The sequence below is a fragment of the Atractosteus spatula genome, assembly GCF_055471065.1.
Source record: "Atractosteus spatula isolate fAtrSpa1 chromosome 10 unlocalized genomic scaffold, fAtrSpa1.hap1 SUPER_10_unloc_11, whole genome shotgun sequence".
In the NCBI taxonomy this organism is placed as follows: Eukaryota; Metazoa; Chordata; class Actinopteri; order Semionotiformes; family Lepisosteidae; genus Atractosteus; species Atractosteus spatula.
Window position 1 is genome coordinate 456,206 of NW_028296614.1, and position 20,679 is coordinate 476,884.

The following is a 20,679-nucleotide window of genomic DNA, read 5'->3' on the forward strand; positions in this document are numbered from 1 at the left end:
CATTTAACTTTTTTTTCCCTTATCATCAAGTAGAAATAAAACATATCATTCCATTTAAGAGCCACAGGCAGGATGGCTGGTGGTCCAAGGCGTTGCGTTCAGGTTGTAGCTTCCCCTAGAGATGTTTGTTCATTTCCCACTTCTGACAAAGAAGTTAGAGTGGAAACGGTAACATCCTTAAGTAAAAAACATTTCACATTTCATGTGTTTAATGTTAAGTGTCTTGGTGGTTGATGGCTCTTCTCTCTTGCAGGGTGATGGCAAAATTCTTGAGAGAGGGAGTCTCCTACGTAAGGCTGCTCTTCGTCAAGAGTGGAGACAACAGGAACAGACTTCAAACCGACATTAATTACTGAGAGCAGGCGAAAACGTCTTTTGAAATGAGGAAATGTCTGCTGACAGTAAACAGAGCTCACGGTGAGCTGCGGACAAGCGCTCCTCGTTAGTACAGTGCTGAGTACCCCTGCTTGTTGCGCGGGAGACCGGGGTACGTTTCTGTGACAGGGCGCTGTTTTTTTTTTTAATAGATGAATCATATTCAAATGTTAAACAACTGAGCAGCATATTGCTATAGACCAGGATGGCCGAATGGTTAAGGCGTTGGACTTAAGATCCAATAGACGAAAGTCCACGTGGGTTCGATCCCCACTCCTGGTAGTGTCGTACTAAGTTTGAAGTGACAGAACACTTTGATGATTTACACTCTATTTAAATATGAATTCACTAAATTTCAGTTCAGTTCTCTTCACATAACTGAACTCTCACTATCGCATACTGAAGGCTTTACATCCATTAGCTGTGATACAGCTCCCAATAAAGACAGAATCAAACAGTTTGTTCTGTCTCGCATGGTGATCCTCTTCTCGATCCAAATGAAATGTTTAATATGATGCCTCGAGAAAAAAAAGGAGTGAATTTCCGCCTGTAATGATTGATGCCCCCTCAAACATTTTGTAACATCCCCGGAAGTTTATACAGTAGAATCCTGGTTTGTGGCTTAAATTCAAGGTAAACAAGACTAAGGAAACGAGTTGGAAACTTGATGTCGAACTGGAATTTAATCACCCGGAATATTTCACTACATTGGGCAATATGTGCCAGAGAGGAGCACTTTAGATCCCTTCGATAGCTCAGTTGGTAGCGTGGCGGACTGTATTAAAAACAGTTAGGAATCCTCAAGTCGCTGTTTTCACTCCAGCTCGAAGGAAGGTGCTTTTGTGAACTTTAATCAAAGAGTTAAAATAGCAAATCTTTTTCACTCAGACGTTGATCAAAAGCTCAATAAACGATGAAGCAGAGGCTCTTGTTCCGAATTCAGCTAACATCTAATTGTCTTGTTTTGGCCAAGATCTGATCTTTGAATTAAGGGACTACTCTGTCTGATTTGTAATTCAAAAGTATATACAAATGTCACTGTTTTCAAAGGATAGGTACTTAATTGGCTTTATAATTTGGTATTGATTTTGTATCGTTATATTATTAGGTTTGTGCTTTCTGTGTTTTTATCATATTGTGAACTTCTTTTTTAAACAAATGCTTACAAAGGCAAACACAGCACACATCTGTTTATACCAGCGATGAATTGTACATTTTTATTAAGTACAATCTACTGTATTTTTAGAAAAAATGGCGTACTGTGCACGATATGTTGCAGAAACACAACCTGATATTTTCATAATTATTATTTTAATCATTTGACAAGTATGAGGTCCCGGATCCAAATCTTCAGTGCTGATTTTTTTTTGTGATATCTTCTCTTCCTCTCGTGGAAATCACAAGATGTGAGCAAATGTTTTTTGTTCTTTTTTTTTCACGTTGCGATCCAAAGAGCCTCAGACGCACAGTCTGACAGTAACCAAACCAGAATGGATTCTGCTGGGAGCCGGACTGAGCTCATTCTCACTCCCTGTGCTGAAAACAGAATTATCTCTTCCCCGAACATCGTCTACAGCTGCTAGATATTGCTCTGCGTCCTACTGCTCCAGCAATTCCTTTGACCAAAGACAGATCACTTGTGCGCTTTTAACCTTCTTGCAGCTACAGGCTCTTTGATGGTTCATGCTGATCATTGTGGATCCAAAAGAAAATTTTAAAACTCATACATTTTCGATTGTAATTTGCATCTAGCTACAACGTCCCTGGAAAAGAGATTGTATTAGTTGCGTGCAATCGGTATCTTTTACTTGACGTATGGTAGTAGAAATAGTTTGAATAATGTTTTCTAAAGAAGATTGTATTGCCAGGACCTGCCTTTAGCGCTCAGTAGCGATTTCGCTGTTGATATAGATGGAGAAGAAATGTAAGATGAATGGATGATCTAAGCTAAAATAGCCCTAACACCCCTCCTGTAGCAGTGTTTGTATTCATAGCAAGTAATATTCTTTTTCAAACCCGACCGTTGCTTTTGCATTAAGTGTTATGTAACCATTAGCGGTTTCGGTAGCTTCTGAAGAGCGCACTTTTCCAAACTGAAGCCTACTGTATAAGAACATTATTCAAGATGCACCATGGCCCAGAATCGTGCATCGGGACAAGGATTAACATCAATTGAAAGTACTCCCAAATAAAAGATTTGACCGAAAAATTAAAAGAGTAGGCAAGTATTAAAACAACACCATAACTTCCAAACTCTTTCCTGGTTCAGGCCATGTAAAATGACATCATCAGTGGAGTCATGCCGAGGTTGTGAGCTTAAGCCTCACCTGGAGCAGCCTGGTTTTCTGTCTTGACAGGTAAACAGTGTTTTGTGTTATTTGCTAAATGGAGAGAGGATTCTGTGTTAATTGTGCTCCTCCTGGAAGAGGTCAAGATGAGATGTTCACGAGGCTGGTGGTAAATATCCTATCCAGGAATATTTTTTGTTCTTTATCGGGGAATATCGAATATCCGGGCTGTATATCGGGGCTGTAGGGGGTCAGATCTATAGATGTAGTAAACACATTAGTGGAGACGGTGTGTGTGCTCTCTGTGAGAGAGCCTGGCGGGAAGAATAATCTGTGGTCTGGGAAGAAGAGACCCTCGTTGGAAGAGCGGCGCTCCTCACAGGAGAGAATGAAAAAAATCTTTTCCAGGGACGCTGATTTTTCTCTTTGGGGGAATTAAAAGCACTTGTGGCGAGTGACCTCGTGGCGCAACGGTAGCGTGTCTGACTCCAGATTAGAAAGTTGTGTGTTCAACTCACGTCGAGGTCAGCTGATATGTTTGCAGGTGCTGCTGGTGCCGAACCCGGAAATTACACCACGCAGTCGGGTTTTATCTGTACACCACTTAAGTAATCTGAATGAAATAACAGAGCAGTACAGAACACCCAGTCAGGAGCTTATGCAGCGAATCATCTTGAACACGACAAGAGAAAAGGTACACTGCCCAAAAAGCCTGATTTAAATCACAAAACCCCGGTAGAAGTCGAATCGACAATCTTATAAAACGAAATCAGACGCGTTATCCATTAAACCACTAGCCCGTCACGTAAATGAATTACACCATGGTGAGTTCTGCGCCGCTACTAGTAATACCCCACCCCCATCTTAAATTCTAAGTGAGAAACGTGTTTTCTACATTTTTGTCAGTTTTAAAACTAGGAGTATACGGCACTCTGCACAGTGTACGAAGTAAATTATTTTCGCAGTAATTAATTAATTTATTATATTTATTAATAAAATAATAAAATAAATTTACTTCGTACACTATGCAGAGTGCCGTATACTCCTAGTTGCGGCACACACGATATATACAGTAAAAAGCCTCAGGCACTGTGTTAGATGTGTTTTCGACGTTATATATGCGTTTATTAATGTCGTCAATTTTACGGTTGCAATTCGACTTTGATTATACGTCGCAACGACGTTTATATACGTATAGCCGTATTTTCGCTGTGAATATACGTATATTCGACGAATCACCGCCCACTGGGAATAGGTTTATTCCATGCTGAAAAGAGAAGAGAGAAAACATAACGTTTCAGCTGTGAAACCTTCTTCAGGTTTGTTTTCTCTCTTCTATTTTCAGCATGGAATAAACCTACAGTATTACTTGTTCCTTTGCAGATTCGAATGCTGACGTAGCTACCCACCTGAATATATTAAACGTTTCATCTATATGATTAACATAATGTTCTCCTGAATAACTACTCGAAAGAAGCCGCAGCTCAGGTGTTAGAGATATTTGAAATTGGATCAGTGGATTTAGAGTCCAGACTGTGAACTGACAGCTGACACAGGTCTTTTATAGAACCGTTTTGATTTTCTCTACTTTGTCCCCGTAACGTCATTGTCCTGCTCGCAGCCGAGCCCGACACACGGTACCGTCTGGTTTCTGTCGCTGGGCGGGTCTGTGTGGGTTCTAATGCCCCAGTATTATGACGGGGACACTGGACTGTAAACAGGTGCCGTCCTTTGGCTGAGACGTAAAACCGAGGTCCTGACTCTGTGGTCATTAAAAATCCCAGGTCGTCTCTCGAAAGAGTAGGGGTGTAACCCCGGCATCCTGGCCAAATTTCCCATTGACCCTTACCAGTCATGGCCTCCTAATAATCCCCATCTCTGAACTGGCTTCATCACTCTGCTCTCCTCCCCACTAATAGCTGATGTGTGGTGAGTGTTCTGGCGCACTAGGGGAGTCCCCATTACCTCTAAAGCGCTTTGAGTGGAGTGTCCAGAAAAGCGCTATATATGTTTAAACAAATGTAATAAAAATATCATGTTTGATTAATGTAAAAACTGATAAAGCTAATGCTTTTTTCAGGGCTATATCTACTTTTTTTAAAAAAAGAGAAGTCTGTCGCGATTGTGAAATTTAGAGAACATGCACCAGCGGGTGCCTTCACATCTCCAGCTTCAGTCTCGCCTGTAGCTGCAAGAAGGTTAAAAGCGCACAAGTGATCTGTCTTTGGTCAAAGGAATTGCTGGAGCAGTAGGACGCAGAGCAATATCTAGCAGCTGTAGACGATGTTCGGGGAAGAGATAATTCTGTTTTCAGCACAGGGAGTGAGAATGAGCTCAGTCCGGCTCCCAGCTGAATCCATCCTGGTTTGGTTACTGTTGACTGTGCGTCTGAGGCTCTTTTTTCGCAACGTGAAAAAAAAAACAATTGTTCACATCGTGTGACTTCCACGAGAGGAAGGGAAGATATCATTTTTAAAAATATCAGGACTGAAGATTTGGATCCGGGGCCTCATACTTATCAAATTATTAAAATAATAGTTATTAAAATATCAGATTGTGTTTCTGCAACATTTTGTGCACAGTACGCCATCTTTATCTAAAAATAAAACAGTCACAACGAGGCCTTTACACGCAGTCTGGGGTATTTTTCCCTTTTATATTTTTGCCACTTTATATCGAACCTGTTATACTCCCAAAAGTGCACAGTAGATTGTACTTAATAAAAATGTACAATTCACCGCTGGTATAAACAGATGTGTGCCTTGTCTGGCTTTGTAAGCATTTGTTTAAAAAATAAGTTCACAATACGATAAAAACACAGAAAGCACAAACTTAATAATACAACGATACAAAATCAATACCAAATCATAAAGCCAATTAAGTAGCTATCCTTTGAAAACAGAGAAAACCTTTATATCTAAAAAAAACTTGACATTTGTATGTATTTTTGAATTACAAAGCAGACAGAGTAGTCCCTTAATTGAAAGATCAGATCTTGGCCAAAACAAGACAATCAGACGTGAGCTGAATTCAGAACAGGAGCCTCTGCTTCATTTATTGAGCTTTTGATCAATGTCTGAATGAAACAAATTCGCTATTTTAATTATTTGATTAAAGTACCTTCCTTCGAGCCGGAGTCAAACTAGCAATTTAAGGATTCCCAGCTGTTCCCACTACTGTCCTTCACTCTACCAGCTGAGCTATCGAAGGGATGTCAGGTGCTGCTCTCTGTCACATACTGCCCAATGTTGTGCAATGTTCCGGATGATTTAAATCACAGATCGACATCGTTTCCCACTCGTTTCCTTAGTCTTTTTTACCTTGAATTTAACCGACGAACCAGGATTCTACTGTATAAACTTCCGGGGATATTACAAAATGTTTGATGAGGCATCAATCATTCCAGGCAGAAATGGACTCATTTTTTTTTCTCGGGGGATCATATTAAACATTTCATTTGGATCGAGAAGAGGATCATGAGGAACAAAACTAAGTTTCATTATGTGTTTATTAGAAGCTTTATCACAGCTAATGCATATAAGCCTTTAGTATGCGATAGTGAGAGTTCAGTTATGCCGGGGAGTGAAGAGAACTGAAATTTAGTAAATTCATATTTAAATAGATTGCAAATCTTCTAAGTGTTCTGTCACTGCAAAATTACAGGAGTCTACCAGCTGCCAGACGTGCTTGTTTTGGGACTATTTCCAATAAGTATCACATTAGTAGTTGTGTGTCCTTTCTGGTATCTTTTAAACTGTGAGGGACAAACGAGACAGAGACACAGTAATAATCCTATTTTACAGTGTCCTGCATTTTAATTTACTGATCAGATAAATTGAAATGTTCTGATTCAGAACCCCTGCAGTTCGTACTAATTAGAACTCAACAATGCTCCCGAGTCCTGAGCACTACACTGAGTTCAGCTGGGCTCTGACTTTGTTCAGCATGACATGTTGTTGCATTTGAGCTCAGAGCTGGGGATGATCTCCATATTCTACCACACTAACTAGTCCGAAACTTAGAACACAGTACACACTTTTTAAGTGAAGTCAGGTTGTTAAAAAATTAAACCAGCGCCCTGTCACAGAAACGTACCCCGGTCTCCCGCGCAACAAGCGGGTGTACTCAGCACTGTACTAACGAGGAGCACTTGTCCGGAGCTCAGCGTGAGCTCTGTTTACTGTCAGCAGACATTTCCTCATTTCAAAAGACGTTTTCACCTGCTCTCAGCTTTTTATAGACGGTCATAAACGCTCAAGAAGTAATTCATTTCAGTTTGAAGCCTGTTTCTGTTGTCTCCGCTCTTGATGAAGAAAAGCCGTGCGTGTGAGACTCCCTCTCTGAAGACGTTTGCCGTCACCCTGCAAGAGAGAAGATCCATCAATCACCGAGGCAACCACTGAGACAATTAACATTAAACACGTGAAATGAGAGATGTTTTCTACCTAGGGATTTTATCGTTTCTACTCTAACTTCTTTGTCAGAAGTGGAATTTCAACAAACGCCTCAAGGAGAAACTGCAACCTGAATGCAACGCCTTAGACCACCAACCATCCTGCCTGGGGCTTTTATATGGAATTATATTTTATTTCTTTCTACTTGTTGATAAGAAAAAAGTGAAATCATGTAATTAGGGAAATGTCTTTTGTTCATAGGGAAAACTAGTACGAGCAAATGTAAAGTTTAGAGCAGCGCTCAATAAAAACGATCAGAAACCGAACGCGCTTCTTATGCGGATCAATATATTCCGATACCGCTGGTTCTGCAGAAGAATAGCCGAACTCCAAGCACTGTGTTGCCATTACGGCTACTCTGGCTGCAGCTGCTGTAAGACCTAGTCAGCCGGCACCGAAAGTTGTAGGAGGTCAGACTGGTTGGCGCTGTCTAAATAACAGTGTCCGAATTTAAGCTTATTTAAGACTATTTACAATGTAATACATGCTCCAAAAGCAAAAATCCTGCACTGGCTGCTATTTGAAACGCCTTCATCAAAGACGCGAATTAGAGATTTATGCAGCTGGCTTTTATGCTTCACAATACATTGCAATTAGGAAAATAAACCAATTAGAATTATGCAAAACAACGTCTGTTCTTAAAAATGATAGCTGTTTTACACTGACGTCGCTCTTTATGAGATAATCCAGATTGTGAAGACAACTGCACCCTAGCAGATCAAAATATTACACAAAGGCTGTAAAGCACACTCTGAATCGATCCGAAAATTTGATTTCCGCGAACCGTTTAGGCTCCAACAGGGAACTTGGCGCGTCTCCTGCAAAGCATTTACTTTACTGGTGCTTTTAACAGACCGTTTTATCTAGCTCGTCAGGATGGCCGAGTGGTCTAAGGCGCCAAACTCAAGAACTCTTGTCTTTCCTTGCTTGGGTGTCCCGGTCCTCTGAATAGACGGGTGGGTTCATATCCCACTCCTTACAGCTACTATCTTACATGTTTCCCGACTGTTGTGCTCGCTAACACGGAAAAATGGAGAAACCAGTTTGCGGGCACATGATAGGCAGGGAAATGCTTCGTGAACTCTTCAATGTGATCAGCAGAAAGTCAAATAGGCTTCGAATTCTGCCTTAAGAACTTTGTGCTGCCTGTAATCTGGAAAGATTTACTGCAAGGTATGCATTCAAATGTGAAAGACCGCAATAAAAAAAAACAGAAGAAGATTTATTAAAACATTGTTTTCCTTGCGGTTTCTCCTGTATTTCACTAAATGTGGCATTGTGAAATCAACCTGTAGCCCTACGGAATGCAGTCACTCTCCCAGTGACAGCGGCAGGAGCCGAGACGATTACAGTATATCAGAGCTCGAACAGAGTTCGAAAATCTAGGCAAAGTGATTCATAGAACATGTGTATTAAACTTTCCTATGTGCCTGGCCTTACTGAAGTATTTGTAGCTGTATTTCAGCTTCTGTCTATTTCTATACTTTACAGTAGATAGTGTTTAGCCAGAGAAGAGAGATACAAGCGCTATACCCCCACAGTAACCGTCCAATAACCTTAACTAAAGCAGGAAGATCAGTTTCTGCTCGACACAGCTGTTTTCTGAACTGCAAATCTCCAACACAGGCTGGAGGCGCTGTGTGTCCAGGCTGAGCGGTTATATGAGAAAAGACTCAGCGAGCTGCAGGTGCGGCTCATTACTCTGCGCTCCCCATGCGGAATGCACGCGTCCTCCCTGCTTTATTACCTTCATACACTCCTCTCAAACCACAGCAAACGCGGTGAACATTTACTGGGTCTTTCTTTCCGAGATCACAGGCAGAAACAATAAACACGCTGAAAACAGGAAGGTATTCCTGATCGTAGGCGAAGATGCGCAAAAATAAATTTCCTAAAATCCAATAAAGTCCTGTCACGTTCAGTTACTATTCTGATGTATCTGAATAGTTATGGCAATGTTGTTAAAAAAAAGAGATAAATGAACTTTTTTATTTCATTCGAGCTGTAAATTTGAAAATGTTTTATTTTCAATTATCTAAATAATACAAAACACAATCACTCATCGTAAGCGTCTGACCATTGATATTCCGGAATTATAAGCCCGTACACAGGCATTGCGAAATCACACGCTGACAAGCAATTCAACGAATATGATGCCTTTCAGGGGCCGAATATTAGACACGAGTCATCGTGCGGAGTTTTTTCCTCCACTACCGCAGTCTTTGCTTCGGACCACCCCTCTTGCCACATTTGCGCTTTATTTTCGATTTTCTGTATAGAACACTGAATATCTTGAGGAAGTCTGGCAAGCGAAGACTGCTGGATTATTGACGTGCAAACATTGGTTCAAAATCAACATCCTCTGCTATGTTGCTTCTTTGATAGTTTCTTCAAATTCCTCATCTGACTTTTAATATCGAGGGATATTGAGCATAATACCATACTATTTGTAGCTTTCTTTTGATCGCCTGTTTTATTAAAATGCCAGCCTCTTTTACAGTTATTTTAGATGTTTGGCAAGGTGTAATATCCTCCCTCGCATCCTCAGCTAAAATATTTTAAAAGTACAACAAAATTACATTATATTGAACAGCACTAGGTTAACATTTAGAATTCAAATTAAGGTAAATATACGAAAATATTAAAATATAACTCCGGCGATCTGTCGTTTTTGCTTGTCAAGTTCTCAGATAATTTTGCACTGTATTTTTAATTATTTTAGCTGAGGATGCAACAGGAGTATAAGTGAATTCTCCCGCCACACATTGGAACATAAATTTCCATGGGTGAATACTATCTGCTTGGAAGTTGCCCTTGTCGGTAATTATTGGAAATTCCCGGTAATGTTGACTCTATCGCAGTCTTTACCTCTGACCAACCCTCAATTGTTTACTACTGCAAATATCAAAATAGTTAAGGTTTTGCGGACAAATTAAATATCTGTGGTGATGATGTTTACTATGGGAGGAAGTGCGTCCCTGGGTGGGCTCAAAACACCCAACGTTGGGTTAAGATCCGAACACGCCAACCAAATGCACCACAGAAACGCTTACCCGCCGCTTTTTGGCATTTACATACTTTTGGTGAACACAAAATTCGCTCACATTTCATCTTTCGTAAGATATATGATTTAAAAAAGTTCCACAAAGGAAATGAATACATGCATTAAACCAAATCAAGCCCTCTGTGAGTGTCCCAAATGATCTGTTCTGTAAAACAAGACAGGAAGAAAGGCTTCGCTAGAATTTGAACACAGAATTTCCTCTTTATTAAACAGGTGCTTTAACCAGCTAAACCACGGCGCCGGCAGAGCACTATGCTTACAGCCACGTGGACATACCGCTCTGAGACATCTGCGTTCGGTGTGCGCTGAGCCTGCTCGCCGAGCAAGTTGCCTCCTTTTCATGCACTAGCAGCCCCGATACTAAGAGACAGGATGAGAAATGGCTTTTATCTGGCACTTTTCATATCCAAGGAGATCGATGTGCTTTCCGTGTACAACAGGGTGTCCTCTATACTCGCCACTGAAGCACAGGACACGCCTGGTGGATTGACATCACAGCAAAATAGTGAAATGGCAGGTGGAAGAGGAAAATGACCCTCAAGAATGAAGAAAGATGATCTTGAGCGCGCCAACTCATGTCCGAAGGGGCTGACTTTCTCGACGAGGTGGCCGAGTGGTTAAGGCGATGGACTGCTAATCCATTGTGCTCTGCACGCGTGGGTTCGAATCCCATCCTCGTCGTCTTGAGCTTCTGACTTGTGATCCATTTCTAAGTCGGGTTTGTGCACTTTTGCTACTGTAGTAGAGCAGTAATATTTCTAGCGTTGGCTGAACATGGCTTACAACAGTAGCTGACAGACAATAGTCTCTTAATATTTAGGTTACACTTATGTTTTGTACTGCTTTCACCTGATATTAATAGTAGTCCTGATGAACGGTTTTGGGACATGGTACATCTTGAAAAATGTTCTTGTTAATTTCAATTAGGAAAAACTGCACTCACCAGAAGCTGAAACAGGTCGTGTTTAAATAATATGCAATAGCAACGTTTGGAGTTGAATCTAGATATGAGTCCTTACCTGTTACAGGAGGCGTTTTAGGACTTTTTTTTTACCTCAAATAAAGCTATCAATTCATCTTACATTTCTACTACATCAGTATTAGCAACGTTATCTTTACCTAGCACTAAATGTAGCTTTAAATAAGAGTAAATTTTAAAATATATGTAAAAGTAAATGCTATTCCATATATTGTAACTTTGTGGTATTTAGAATGTTTATCTGAGGATGCAAGGGAAAGTATTATACCTTGCGAAACATCCAAGACAAAGGTAAAAGAGGCTCATATTTTAATAAAATTTTCGATCAAAAGAAAACCACTCTGTATATCATCGTTAATATCCCAAGATATCGACGTTCAGTTGAAAGATTTGAAGAAACTCTCCAAGAAGCAACTGCAGTAGCGGAGTTTTGATTTGAACCGATGTTTGCACCTCAATAATCCATTAGTCCTCGAAAGAAACAAAGGCAGGGATGTTTTGAGTGTCACCATGATCCTCTTCTCATTTCAAAAGAAAGGTTTTGTATGATCCTGATTCCACTAGAAAAAGAGTCAATTTCTGCCTGCATTGATATCCCTTCAAACGATTTGTAAGATCTCTGGTAGAATATACAGTAGAATCCTGGTCTATTTCTTCTACTAAAAGAGACTATGGGACTGAGTATTTTGATGTCGAACTGGGATAAATAAATTAAATAAATTAAATAAACAGAAACAGTACACTACATTGGGCTACGCGTATGACAAAACGTGGGCGTTTTAAGTTGACCTTTCCATAGCTCAGTTGCTAGAGCGTAAAACTGTTTAAAAAAAGCAGCGGGCGATTATGTCGCTGTTTTGAATCCGGCTCGAAGGATGGTGTTTTCTTGCTCCTTAATTAAAGAGTGAAAACAGCGAATTTGTCTTTCACTTTTACGTTCACCAAACGCTCAGCAAACAGAGAAGCAGAGGCTCCTGTTCTGATCTATCCTCACGTCTGATTGTCTTGCTTTGACCTTTAAAATGTGCACTGTTGACGGTTCACTCTTCCTAACACAATTAAAGACCTGCGGAAAAAACTCGGTATCGGGAGTTTAGTTCAGTGGTAGCGCGCACGTACTCTATGAAGCTTCGTTTTTAATCGCTGGCGTCTCCACTCCCGATTCTTTTTAAACGCGATATCTTTCCTTCCTCGTGTGACTTCCCTCGTGTGTGAATTTCAGGGAGACACATAAACCCTTTGTCTGTTTTAAAGAGACATTTTTTTTAAAACCAGACAAAACGAAAGACGTAGTAATTAGACACACGTAAAAAACACGTGAATCTAATTGAGAAAATGTGGACAGGGGCAATGCATTACTAGTAGCGGCTCTGAGCTCACTGTAGTGCAGTTGACTAAAGCGACAGTAGGATTAGTGGCGCAATGGATAACGCATCTGACTTCGGATCGGAAGATTGCAGGTTCGATTCCTGTCTGGCTCGTGAAGCTTTTAAACCACGCTACTCAACACTGTCTCCTAGTGTGTGCGGTCCTACACAACCTTACTATTGACTGGATGAGTCTCCTGTTCCATCTCCAGTTCTTTCCACACATTCTGCCTGTTTCACCACCGTTATTGTAGGACAACAGCCACAGATATGAGAAGAGATACTGTTCCGAACAACTGTCTTAAATAATCACGTTGATAAAGGTGACAATACGTTTTTTTTCTTTAACGTAACCTTACATTTGCCTATAAAGTTCACACTATTTTCTGTAGCCACAGATCGCCAATATTTCTGCTGTCTCCTGAGAAACACAAGTATAGAGTTCAAACACAATAAATAATACCACAAATCTATTCAGTTAACACCCAGATGTGACAGAACGGATGTAAGACTTACACCCCCTTTAAATATGTATTTCCTTCATTTCAGTTCTCTTCCCTCCCCAGTATACCTGCAAATTCACTATCACATAATAAAGGCTGTACATGCATTACCTCTAATACAGCTACTAATAAAGATATACATTAAAGTTAATTATTAATAAATAATACTATTATTCATAAAGATGTGTATTCATAAGATTCATCGTGAATAGTTGTGGTGTCTGGAAAGCAACGCCAGTGGGCAGTGATTCGTCAAATATACGTATTGTAACGCCCTCTCCCGGTTGTGAAGAGGAAGTGCCCCTAGGCGCTCATAGTACCGCTGGGCAGGCTGGGAGTTGTAGCCGGGGAGAGTCTGAGGGTCAGCACGATGACCAGCAGCTGACCCTACCTGTGTAAATAATGTCATAGTAGTTCTAGTGTCCTGTGTAGTCTTATAAGTGTATAGCTTGTTGTTAAGTAATTACCACCCTAAAGATGTTTACATGCTCTGTCAGTCTCCTCATGTGTGTGTATATTCTGTGTTTGGTTTTGTGTGGTTGATAAAGAATAAAGCTATCGTTTGGTTCATTTATCTCATCTCCATTGGTCCTTTGTCCTGAGAAGAACCTGTAAATGCTACATTGGTGTCAGAAGCGGGCAGGATGGACAAACCGTGGCAGACATTAACCGATTCTGTCAAGCGCTGGCTGACTCTAAAAGAGACAGAACCCACCGGCAGTGCACATATGGAGCCTGAGCAACTCCTGGGTGCGACAGGTGGCCACAGCCCACAGTACCAGGGCTACTTAGTAGTGGTTCTGCCGGTAGAATTGGGGCAACTGGCTGCTACTCCTGGCCAGCAGATACCCCAGAGAGAAGATACCCTCCCTTCCGGAGCCGACCAGCGATTCCCACACTCATCGGCGCGGGTGCGACCTCTACGACTGGGAAGCGCCTTGGGAAACCTATGAGGCGCAGTTCCAGCTCACGGCCCGAACGAATGGCTGGAACCGGGCAGAGATGGCCAGCCACCTGGCTGTGGCGCTGGAAGGAGCAGCCTGCCTGGTGCTCCTGGATTTCCCGGAGGAGGACTGAGGAGAATATGCGGCACTGGCAGCAGCTCTTCGGCTGCGCTTAGGCGTGGAGGAGGTGCCGGACCTGATGCGGGAGAGGCTGGCCCTGCGGCGGCGCCGACCAGGAGAGCGACTGGGCCCGGTTGCCGCTGATGTCATGTTCCTCGCCCGCCGAGGATACCCAGCTTTTCCCCGGGAGGCGCAGCGGGAGATGGCTCTCCAGGCCTTTCTCAAGGCCCTCTCACCCGAGGAGCTGCAGCGCCATGTACAGCTGGCAGCGCTGGCATCGCTGGAGCAGGCCTTGGCCCTTGCTACACGGGCTGAGGCCGTGTTCGGGGTGGCTGGAAGTGCCAGCAGATGCAGTGCGCCCTGCCGGCTGACGGAGGCGGCGACGGAGGAGTCCAGCGAGGGGGAAGAGGAGCCAGCCCATGCAGCAACCACCGCGGAACAGCCCCGCACGCTGTTTTGCGACCGCTGCGGGAAGAGGGGACACCGAGCCCGGTACTGCCGGGCACCCGAACCTCGCACTCCTCGATCGGCATCGGGAAACGGGAACAGGGCGGCACAGCGCGGGAATGGCTGCCCGCCCTTGAACACCTCAACCCCCACTCCGGAGAGCGCTGTTAAGACCGGCGCCCCTCACGCCACCGTGGGGCGAGTCGGCTGTAGCCGGGGCCTGTACCTCCACTGCCAAATCGAGGACCAACCCTGCCTGGCCCTGCTCGACACCGGTTCATCGGTAACCCTACCCTACTTTTCAAAAACCTGTCTGTGTGTTTGATTATTTTTATTTAAAAAAAGTTCAATATTGATCATAACTAAAGAAATTAATGATCACGAACAAAAAAAAGGGCTGAAGATGCGAGTCGCTCTTGAATCAGAGCTGGGTGACACAGGCTTCTGTTCTGATATGGTTGTACGAGAAGCAAGAGGAATCGCTTCTCTCCTATGGAGCATGAGCTGAATCAGGAGTGAGACATTTCGCGTGTTCGTGCATATGTCAATGCATGACCTACATCGTAAAACTAAAACTAAATTAAAAACTAACATTAAGTTATCAGAGACATTAAATTATATACAAACAAGAGACAGGCAAAGTAATAATTCTACATTAAGTGTCCTACACTGACCAAACTAATTGAAATGGTCTTATTCAGAGCCTGTGCAGTTCGTGCTAATTAGAACAACACCAGTACTGAACCCTCAGCACCGTACTGAGCACAAGTTGAGCTGCTCTCCAACTTTGCTACCCACGGGTTTTCGTTGCAATGGAGCTCAGAGAAGGAGCTGATCTCCAGACAGTAGTGTTAAGTTGTCTGCAGCCTCATGCGAATTTCGACAATTTACCCAAAGTGTTTTCTATAGCTTTCAGGTGCAGTTAATTTATATAAAGGAAGGTAAATCGTTTTAACGCAACAAAAGCCAGGCAGGAGTCAAACATACAATTTCCTGATCTGAAGTCAGACGCGTTATGCATTATGCCATTGGTCTTACATCGCTCAATTGCACCATAGTGACCTCAGTGCCACTAATAGTAATACATACTGTATTTCTGATTGAGCGCTGAGTGCAAAGGTTGAATAAGCTTTGCTCCTGCCAACGATTCGGCGTGAAAAAGCACAGCATTAAAGTTTCACAGACAAATGCAGCATGCCGACAAAACCAATTTTAAAAACAACTACGGCACACTACGATTCGCACCGACTCAAAAGTGATCACGGCAGATGTTGTTCCCTGCATAACGCTGAAGGGACCAAAGAGCATTGCTGTTGGGAAGACAAAATGAGGCTTTTTTCTGCCTTGATGTTAAGCTGACAAATACTATCTTGAAACACCTAGTTCAGTTTCTCGACAGACTGTCAAGCAAAGTTTTTACCCATTGAACTCGCAATAGAAGGACGGTCTTAACCCACAAACACTTAGCAGCAGCGAAATTCAAACCTACCCCTGCGAAGAAATTTTTGTACAAACCCAGCAACTTAGACCACCCAGCCACACTCCCAACACCTTACTTTTTTCAGAGAACGCCGGGTTCAGCTCTTGGTGTGCGACGCGTGAAAACGACTGCACCTTCATTTTCCGAGATGTTTCCTATCACTTCTTTGTCAGCTCTGAATATAGCTCTTTTTTGGAGCAGGCTTCAGACCTTTTATTTAATGTATAAATGGGGCGCATTCCTAAACGTGTAATTCCTGTTTTAGAAATGTTTTGGGCGGTGTGTTTTATATAACACACAAACAGTGTTCTGTTTGTATTCTGTAGACCTCTGTAGCAATCGTACTGGATGTGACACGGATTCTGAAATGTTTCTTGAAAAGGTATTTAGGGTTGCTTGAATCTATAATAAAAAAGTTACCTGAAACTTCCTACCTTCCAATCACTGATGTCGCTCTCCCTATACCTGTACGTGATGTTTTGCAGATGTGCAGTGTGCCTTTACTCCTGTATTAAAAACGACCTCCGTTGTCGGTCGGAGTTGAAGGAGAACTAACTGCACAGAAAAGTACGTAACGATAAAATGTTTCTACACTTCAGAATGTCCCTATAAATCCCTGCTCACACACGTCGGTGTGGGGAGCGGGCAGGTAGAGAGCTTTTACAGATGCTCATGATGTTTCTCACGGGGTGTTACCTGCGGTAGTATCTTTCTCTGCGCCTTTGGAAAGAAAAGAGCGGCTCCAGTGCAAGGTAAGGTCAGAACAGCCGGTCTTCTTGTCTTACAAAACAAGAAATTTATATCAACAGGGAAATTGAACAATACAGAAATCAGCGCAGTATAAAATAGGAAGCAATCAAACAAAATGCTCAGAAAAAATCGTAGTTGAGTAAATTGGTGTAAAAAAAATATTTGTAAGCAAAGGAGAGCCCGCGCTGCGCGTGAAACACATCAATCGTTCAGCATTTCTGAAATGTTTAATTGAATTGACAAAGAAATCCTCTCCTTAAACTTCGAAAAGGATTATCTGTTGAGCCAGCAGGCATAACACTGCAGTTGCCCGTTTCTCACAGGTGTTTGAAGTTGTGGATAACTTTTAGCAGGTTTGGTGCCCTGGCTTAGCTGGTTAAGACGCCTCACTAAAAACCAGAAGACCCTGGGTATGAATCCCAGCGGTATCTATTTGTAGACAACAGGCCACTCATTGTCAATATTTATGGAGCTCAATTTAGAGACAACGGGAGAAGCATGAGTTACAGCTTTCTGCAGCTGTTTTATGTAACTTTGTATCTGTTGGCTCTGTGACGCAATGGCGAGCATGTTGGACTTTTATTCCTTGGTAGAATTAAGTCATTCAAAGGTTGTGGGTTTGAGTCCCACCAGAGTCACATACCATTTTGATTCAACCTTTCGAAATCCTCTAGGGATTGGTGTTGATCAAGTCAAATAAAGGACTTCTTAAGAGTCCACAGTTGGAAATGAACCAGCAGCCACAAGAAAGAAATTAGCACTGGACTGTGATCACATTACTCCTGTGCTGGAGTCTTTTCTAAACTCCTTCAAATCCAGACTCAAAACCCTCTTCTTTAGAAGAGCCTTTAATGAACTATTATTTACCCCTCTGTTCCTACTGTATTTAATACCACCATCTATTGTCTCCTCTAACTGTGTATTCTCATCCTGTTTATCTTGTGCTTTTTGTTAACTTTATTGTTGTCATTCTGTAAAGCACTTTGAAAAGCCACCTTTAAAGGCACTATATAATGTAAAGATTATTATTATTATTAATAATGAACAGTGCATTTAACACTGAGCACATGCAGTCCTTCTTTGCAAAGGATTGCAAAAGTTGGGAATTAGCTTTTCACTCGTTTTGTTAAAGACCGTATCCTGGCTTTGTTGCAGGAAATGTCTGGATGCCATCACTGGATCAAGGAGAGGATCAGGGTTTTGGGAAGTCTTTTTGATGCCTGACACTGTGTGTTGTAACGGCTGTCACTCTTGACCTAAACAACAGAGAACACTGTTGAAATCGCTGGACTGCCTAGCGGACATTTTGTTGCCTTCTTCTGACCTGTATTTAATGCGATTCTCTGAAAATGTGGCACGTTATATCTGTGCTACCTTTATGGAGGGTGAGCACACTCATAAGAATCATAGATTCGATCACAAGCATCTAAAAATGAGCATGAGAAAATGACATCACGCTATAAGGCTGAATGGCACAAATTCTCCTGTTCCTTCTGCAGCAAATGTGTGTTTTTTTTGCTTCTTAACACTGAGATAGTTGGAGATAGTTGGCAGCAGTGGGATTCCAACTCACACCCCCAAAGAGACTGGAGCTTTAATCCAGCTTTAAACTAAAAACTGGGTGACTTGTAAGGGCTGGTAGGAGAGGAAAGTAATAAATGCTTCTTTTTTGGACAAAGTCTTTATCTACTAAAAGAAGGAAAGAAATATTTGATTATTAATTTTTCACCAGTTGTTTTGATCAAATTATTGTAACGTGGTGCCATATTAAGGTATAATATGTACATGAATGTCATGTCTGAGTGGGTGATGGCAGCTGACTATCGCTGAAGGACTGTTCATCATGAGCGTGTAATCCGGCATAATGAGGGAGAAGAGATTGGCCTCTGTGTCGCAGTGTTCTAGGCAAATGTAAGGTTTCTTTCTTGTAAAATATTTGTGCATCTTGAGTGCATTTTTGTTGCTGAAAATTGATCTTGTGCATTTGAATTAATTCTGATATTGTCACCTAATTCTATACATTTTATCAGCCTACATTTAAAGGAGCTTAATTGCATCAATTAATTGCATAGTGATAGTATTTCTTGCCTTTTAAATACTTCAGTGTTAATGATGTTAAGTGACATCATTGCAAAGGCGATATTTTCTGATGGCTGTTCCGGTAATAATGATTCGCGTTGGAATTACTACTGTCATTACTACTAATAGTGATAAAAAAAGAGCATTCACAGATCTCTGGATGTTGGTCTGGACTCTAGAAAGTGTTTAAATTCATAGGCGACTCTGGACCCCAACACCTGTTGATGGGTCACTTCTGTCAGACACACCAGTGGAGCCCAAGCCCACTTACACACACATTCACACACACTGATAGATATACACCTACACTCTCACATACATTTACACCCACAGACACAACACACAATATACACAAAATCAGACACTCACAGATACACACCCACACACTTACTCACACACATTCACAGACACACAAATAGACACTATATACACACATAGACACCGCATCCACTCTTAGGTACAGATACACTATAACTAACACTAATGCAGATACTGCCAATATTACAACACTAACACAATCATCAAACCCTATCATTGTTACTAACACTGACAAAAACAACTACTAGACTAATAATATGTATAATAACAGTAATACTGTCATGAAACCTAACATGATGATGAGTGTTAATACTCTGACACTAACAGTATAATTATCACTAAATTTAACATGAAAACTAGCATTAAAACTAAATTTAAAAGTATCTATCATCACAAAGTCACATGTATACTTGTATTATTAGTAAAACTACCAGATATACTCTCACTAATATTAACATGAATACTAGCATTAATACTGAAACTATCAGTAATGCCATGATCATTAATACTCACATAGACACTACACACAGTCTATTTCCCTGCACTATTTCACTCTTGCTTCCTTCCAATAAGGACGGAGCTGCGGGAGAAAGGGCGCTATAGAGGATCGCTGTGGAGAGCTGCTGCTGTGCTTTGACATCTGAGCTCTGTGGAAAACGATCTCAATACAATTCTGAAAAACGCGACTCCCAGAACGCCACCCGAACAAGTCTCCACAGCCGAAGCTGTATCTGCTGGGCGGCGCAGTCGTCGTGCACAAAGAAGGCTTTGAAAAGCATCAAAAGCATGTCATTCCGAGTTGGTCGTTTGTGTTTTCCGTTCAGACGTGAAATACCGGGAGACAGAGAGAGCGATGTCTTCCTCGTTAGAGACCGTGGTTTGATTCCCCGACAGCGAGTTGCTCTCCTTCTACCTCCTTAGAGAAAGGACTGCCTTTCACTTCTCTGCATTTTCTTTCACAGCGTCATGCACCTTTTCATTGCTCTCACTTTCAGAGCCTGTGCACAGCACACGACTCGACATCAGGATGCGCATTGAAGTGACAGCAGGAAGCTTTGCGACATGCACTGTGCAGATCCCGTAGATCCCCACACTAGGAATCCCCAAACAGTGAGCGTGGCCACTGTGTTTCCACCCGGTTTTGAACCAGGGACCTTTCGCGTGTGAGGCAAACGTGAGAACCACTACACAACGGAAACGATGGGAAACCATGCACAGTGACCCAGTGCTGAACTTCGCCAATGCTATTCAGCTGCTTCCAGTGCCTTCGTTGGAGTGCGCTGATTGACCGTGCTCACCAGAGACCAGCACGCCTGTCATGGACGGAGCAGGAAAGGCGGCGCCACATTCTACAGCCCTCTCCACGCAATCGACGCAATCGGGCTACTGAAGTGGAGAAAATCTCCTCTCCAGAAAGTGCAAATATCATCTTGGAGAGTATAAATTCTATTGCCGAAGGTCAACACTATCTACCAGAGTCACCCCACCCACCTCCTGCAGGTTTCCGAGCT

General features: G+C 42.2%; 3 non-coding genes across 3 annotated transcripts; all 3 read left to right on the forward strand.

Annotated features, from left to right (window-relative positions):
- Nucleotides 1-574: 574 nt before the first annotated feature.
- trnal-uaa (transfer RNA leucine (anticodon UAA)) lies at nucleotides 575-657 on the forward strand. Its single transcript has one exon. It is a non-coding gene; the product is annotated as a tRNA-Leu (tRNA).
- A 2,462-nt stretch (nucleotides 658-3,119) lies between these two features.
- trnaw-cca (transfer RNA tryptophan (anticodon CCA)) lies at nucleotides 3,120-3,191 on the forward strand. The gene has a single exon. It is a non-coding gene; the product is annotated as a tRNA-Trp (tRNA).
- A 7,589-nt stretch (nucleotides 3,192-10,780) lies between these two features.
- On the forward strand, nucleotides 10,781-10,862 carry trnas-gcu (transfer RNA serine (anticodon GCU)). The gene has a single exon. It is a non-coding gene; the product is annotated as a tRNA-Ser (tRNA).
- The last annotated feature ends 9,817 nt before the right edge of the window (nucleotides 10,863-20,679 follow it).